This window comes from Physeter macrocephalus, chromosome 7 (genome assembly GCF_002837175.3).
Source record: "Physeter macrocephalus isolate SW-GA chromosome 7, ASM283717v5, whole genome shotgun sequence".
Lineage (NCBI taxonomy): Eukaryota > Metazoa > Chordata > Mammalia > Artiodactyla > Physeteridae > Physeter > Physeter macrocephalus.
Genome location: NC_041220.1, coordinates 52,777,494 through 52,784,054, shown reverse-complemented (window position 1 = coordinate 52,784,054; position 6,561 = coordinate 52,777,494).

The following is a 6,561-nucleotide window of genomic DNA, read 5'->3' as shown; positions in this document are numbered from 1 at the left end:
GTGCACCGCAACGGGAGAGGCCACAACAGTGAGAGGCCCACGTACCGCAAAAAAAAAAAACCAACAAAAAACCGATCAAATTGTCAACAGAAATACTGCTATTGTTGATATTATGACCGGGCAGAAGTAATCTTATAAATACTTGGCTATTGTGTAATGTAATTAATGATGCTATTTATTCTTTCATTTATTGTTTCGTTATTATTAAGCACCTACTCTGGTTCAGGCAGTTCTAGGTGTTAGGAATACAGTATTTAATAAGTTTCTGTGTTAGGGATCTTACATTCTAGCGAAAGAGACAGACAATAACCAAGTAAATAAGTTAAAAATATATCATTTCAAGTAGGGGGAGAGTGCCAGAGTGGAGAAGGGAAGGCCTACTTCAGGAACATCCCAACTGGGACAAAAGATGAATTTTGTGGTCTGTGTTTCGTAGCCTCCCTCAAAAAAGACCAAGTTGAATTCAGGAAAGGCAATTAATGTGGGAGAGCAGCACAATCTATGGTGGTAGATTTTAGATTCTAAAGAAAAATAGATGGACTTCATATCCTGTAATTAATCATCTGTAAATATAGTTTTAAAATGTTTTTCATCCAAGGATTGGTAAATATTGGGGAGTACAGTAGTGAGGTCTACTACCAATGAACCCTGGAGTTAAACATGGAACGGTGGTTCTCAAACTTGTGCTTACATCAGATTCCTCAAGAAGGCTTTTTAAAGCCTAGATTATCAGCTCGCCCCAAGTGGTTTTGCTTTAGAGGGCTTGGGGTGGGGTCCAATAATTTGCATTCCTAATAAGTTCCCATGTGCTGCTGCTTCTGTTACTTCAGAGATCACTCTTTGAGAACCACGGATATGGACCCATGGGTCTTAAGAGACAGTTTGTGTGGTGACCACGGTGGGGGTTCCAGGAGTTGGGGTAAAATACTGAAGGTAGGGTTGAAATCCTCTTGGAAAAATGAAGTGGCTTAACCTTGCCCATCTTTCTGGAAGACCATCCCGTTATTTATTTAGAAGTGAGCTGAAGAGGTGCTTGTTCCCAAGGTTTTTCCTCTGGGGAAATTGTTTTCAAAGGGCTACAAAGCACAGACGAATGGGTACTTGAAGGTCCAAGTTCTAGTCCATTAGTCTGGCCAAAACTGTTTTGGCCTGGAAAACTTTCAGGAAGATGCAAATGAAACAACTATGTCAAACATATATTTTATACTGGTAAAAATACATCACAGAGTCATAAAATTATATTTTATACTGATTTTAAAAAGCCCTTTAAAAATATGAGACCTTTCCAAATTAATCAAAGGCTCTTTGAAAACATCATTTTAATAGGTACATAACATTCCATCATGTGATTATATGTAATGTACTGAACCATTTCTCTTTTGAAGATTTCCACTGTTTTTGCTCCTACAAATCTTGGTATAATGAATACCTGAGCACATAGATCTTTGCTTACATTTCTAATGACTCTAGATTACTCAAAGCGGAATTGCTGAGTCAAAATGAACATTTCTATATGTACTTGAGATATATTTCCACTTGTCATTTCTAACCAAGAGCTATTTAAATGTGAACAGTGTTGCAAGGACAGTGTGTTTTTGACTTTTTCTTCTTTGCCATTTGAATGAGACTAAGCCTCTGTGTTCTCAAAATAATAAGCATGTGACTCATCTAGGAGGAAACAAAATTTTACATCAAAATGTCTGGAAAGAAAATTTATGCAAGTCTCTTTGAAGAGGCAGTAAATGGAAAACTGCCACACAGTACACGGCAAACATTCCTAAACCCCATCTTTAAACATATCTCTTTCCCCAGAGTTGCATCTTTACAGCAGCTGCTCCCCCTGACAGCTCGAGTCTTTGTCTTTCTCTCCAGCCTCAGCTGATCTCTCTCACCTTCCAGACTCAGGTCCATGCCTCTCTCGTGTTAATAAATGTAAGCTCTTCAGTTTTTTAAATGTCCAGCCATAGCCTTAAATAGTGAAATTAAGGCCCAGAAATGGATTGAGCAAAGAATTCTCTTTAAGAGGCTTTGGAGGGAAGCCCTGTGAACATTGCAGGAATGCATTACAGGTTGGCTTTGGCCAAAAGTTGCCCCTTAACTTAGATATCGGTCCCCACTGTTGGAAGGCTGAATAGCCAAAGGCTTCTTCAGTATCATTTTTGGCCTTCCTGAACTTGGGTGGTCTCAATGATTGCATGATTGGATAAGTTCCAATCACATCTATCGTATCTAATCATTGTAACAAAGTCTATAATGTGAACAAAGCAAATTTATTAACATTTGAATACTCACTTTTAAATGGAGGTAAGCACTGTTGATGTAACTTGGATGAAAAATCTCTTTCTGTGTTTTATATGTTGAAATTCTATTATTTCTTTGAAGTTAGTGTACGCTTACTAATTTCAAGAGTGTAATATTATATTACTAATTATTGTAAAAGTTGTTAATTTTACATACAAAAACAAAAAGAATGTTCGAACAGTTAAATAGGTAAATTGATTCATCGTATGAACATTAAGAGAATGTATTAACTAGACAACTTTAGGAAGAAGTTTATATCCTTTTCTAGCCAACAAATGCTTATAAAAATTAAAACAATAACACAAGGCTGAATAATAAAGCTCGATTTTATTCATAATTAGAATCTTTGTGGAATCATTTGGTGTATTAGCATTCCTAACATTAAACAAAATAATCTTAAAGAAATTATTTAATTTTGAGTGATTTAACCCCCATTTGGGTTATTTCCTTGAAGACAAAGACTGTTTAAGAGTTTTGGTGAATGAATTAAAAGCAGAATGCAACTTTTTCATCTCAAAATTATGTAAGGAGGAAAATCTTCATAATCATGTACAGCAGCATCTATGAAAAATTACCATTGATCCAGACGTAAGAAAAAATGTACACTATGAGGAACATAAGACAGTACTAGAGAAAAATGAAGTATCTAAAAACCTTCTCCCTCCTTTTCTGCCATCGGTTTAAAGTGAGTGGCTATTCAGTGCAGCAAACATGAAGGCAAGTAACCCCAGGAGAAATCTAGCAACTGGCAAAGCTCAGAAACTATTCCTCTAAATCTTAATGGTAAATTTGTACAATTTAGCTAATAAAAGGTTAAATAATAAAGGTTTGATAATAATTATTATTATTTAGATTTATTGTGGTTATCCCAGAAGTATGTTATCTGATTAGGATAATTTGGCTTTAGGTGAATTTTGCTTTTTTTTTTTTCCATCCAGACATTTGTACTTCAGTCAAAATGTGTATTTGCCACATCTATAATTTACTTTAATATTTCTAATCCTGTCAAAGCTCATTAGCAGAAACTGCTGTAGACTGCAGCAGCAGGAGATTGGGCCAAAACTGCCTTATTAAAACACTCCCATCTGGATGTGAGTCTTTCAGCTTTCCTCAATGAGGCCTTCAATTGGCAAAAGCAGAGATTTGCTATGATCAGGAAAGTTTTCTTGTCTCGAACATTCTCCTCTTCCAAATCTTCAAGTACCTGACCTATTGTTTCTAATTTGGAATGGTATTTTCTTACTAGACACCAAGAGGATTCAAGTCCCTATTTTCTGCTAAAAAATGCCTACTGATGTTCGCAACGGCAAGAAAGCTTAGAGGACATTGTATCCAAATCATCACTTTGCAGATGAAGAAACAGGCTTGAGGAGGTGAAAGAACTTGTCCAAGGTCCGGCAGCTAACTAGGGAAGAACTGTCATGGGATCCAGCCTCCCAAAATGCAACCCTGCACTCGGTCCAGAGAAGCAAGTTGTCACCTTTCAATCTATCTTTTTTCTCTTTCTTAGTGCCATGCTCCTGATCAGAGTTAAGAAACATCTTCCTATAGTAAACCCCTGTTTAGAACAGTGTGCTGGTTTTTTTTTTTTTTTAATGATGTTGCTTTAAATAGACTACTTTCTCTAAATAAGTCATATTCCTTTGGAATAATCCTCCAAAAAAAGAAGAAACATCTTCCTTTTTCTTCTCCAATCAGTCATATTTCAGCTTTCAGGCACTGATGGGACAGAGCCTCTTTGATCTCTTTCTAAGTATTTCCTGAGTATTTCAACCTGCTGCCTCGTGGGTTTAATGAGGATCACAGATGATCCATTGATGTTTCTGGCTCAATGAGCCATTCATTATTATAGTGATTATTACGAAATGCATTTTGGCAAGCGCTCCTTCCCCTTAATTTGGAAACCCATGTGTATTTGACAGGAAATCTAGTCCATGTGTTTTTGACTCATTTGCACCCAGGTCATTAGAATGTGGTTGGTCAGAGCTAACTGGACTCTAAGTAGTGCTCTGGGCCTTTTCATAACACGTTGATGATCTTAGCTTCTGTAAGACGTAATCAGCTAGATTGTATGCAGCTAGCGTTCCAACTCCAGCTCTTCGAGGTTGACTCTGACATACTCCCAGGCACTTTTTCTTAATTAACTCCATATTTGTGATATTTTCTTTGGATGACTATGTGAGACCGAGACAAGCTTGAGCACACTATCCTCCTATTAGAAACATGTAGAAATAGTCATATAAATAATAATACCAAACGTTTATTGAGTATTTACTATGTACCAGTACAGTTTTAGGCATGCTACCTGTATTCAGTTCTCACAATAACCCAGTGACATGGGTAGGATTATTATTTCCATTTTAAAGACCGGAAAAATAGAAGTCCCTGGTCACAGCCAATAGGCACTGAAGCCACAGATCGGATCCAGTCAGTCTAGCTCTAGAGCCAGAGCTTTTGAAAACTGTGCAGCCATTGTGTGAAACTGACTCTGTGTCCATGAGAAACTGCATTTCCTTACACTGGATTTGAGACGCTTCAGTGAATAGGCCTGCCAACATTAGCTTTCTTAGATGGCTATCTCAATGACTCAGATATGTTAAAATTTGCAATCACTATGGCTACTGTAAATGCGCATATGGATTCCTTTGGCCCAGAAAAGAGCCACTGAAATTGGACCCATCTGCTTGGGTGGATATCTTTCTGTGCCACTTGATCCCAGAGGATATCTCAAGACTGTACACAATTCAAGGTGAGAAAGGCTGCTCTTGTCTGGAGACTTGACGATATGCTATTGTCAGGGCCACATGGCCCAGGCAGAACCAGTACCGTGCACCTAGGAACTACTATGGGCACATTGAATTGAACGTTGAAAACCAGAGATGTCATTGGAAGACAACAGGATAAACAAGGTTGTACCTTTACAGGAAATTGGAGAGGAGGGCCAGCTTGCCTCAAGCTAGGACAAAGCGCTGTCCTCATAGCTCTGCCAATACTCATTTGCACCTTAAATTGCTTGTGGAAATCTGGGACAGGGAGACAGTTATATTTGTCATGCATTAGCTTAATCACATCTGTGGCCTTTCTCTGAATATCAGTCAAATCAAAACATGTTTGGGAAAAAAAAAAAAAACATGTTTGGGGAAGAGAGACCAGAGAAGCCACTATCTTTGAACCACAGAGGACCAGTTATGGGTTCTTGAGGCTGTGGTAGGATCCTGTTCCTGATTCTTTGGTTTACTCTTTGCTCACATTTTAGCTACACAACCGTAGGCCCCAAAGACATAGTCAACCTCATAATTAAAAGTGATAAAGAAATATTTTATTTTGTTTCCTGATCAAAGGCTTAAGATCTATGTACCCTTCTTGGATAATCTCAGCAGGTCATTTGCCATCTCTATTCTTCCTCCCAAGTCTGAGCCCGTAGCCCACATCTCTTTGCTGTGTTTCGGAACTGTCCATCCATTTGCCCACTGCACACCTCTATTTGGAGGTCCCATAGGATCGCAAACTCAGTGTCTAAAATTGAACTTATCCACCCTTCTTCCCAGCTCCCACAACAGGCTCCTTCCCTTGTAGTTCTATCTCATAAATGACTCTAAGTTTCCTTTCCTTCCTCACCTCCTTTACATTCAATCTATCCAGTTTTGTCATCTACCTGTTTACACTGTGTTAAATCAGCACACCTGCTCTAACTGCCCTTCTCCTTCCATAACTGTCCACTGCAACCCCTTCCATCAGGCTGCAAATATCTCACTGGCATTGCCGTCACCTCGCTCTGGCTCCAATCCATTCTCTACACTCTGTGCACGTGTGATGGTCTCTTCACTGGCTCTCTATTGCCCTTGGGGATAAAATCTTAACTCTTACTGATCTGTCTTTTTCTCTAGACTGTGAGTTCTTTGAGAGAAGGCGTGTAGTCCAATTCATCATTAAATATTCATTGAATCATATTGGGTGAGTGAATGAAAGTACCTACACTGGTTCTATTCAATGGCAAAGCAAGTCTCCTTTTTCTTCTAAAGGTTGAGGGAGGGGGTCGAGGGGGAGGGCACTCAGGGATGATGATCTCTGTCTCTCTTGACCCAAGTGTTTCAAAGAGGAAAGAAGGAGAGTAACACTCAGCTTCCTATGTTCTGCTTATGTGCCACTAGATATTTAAAAGGGATAAGCTCACTGTATCCCAGCAGACACCCTGCGGTACGCGGGCCTCTCACTGTTGTGGCCTCTCCCGTTGCGGAGCACAGGCTCCGGACGCACAGG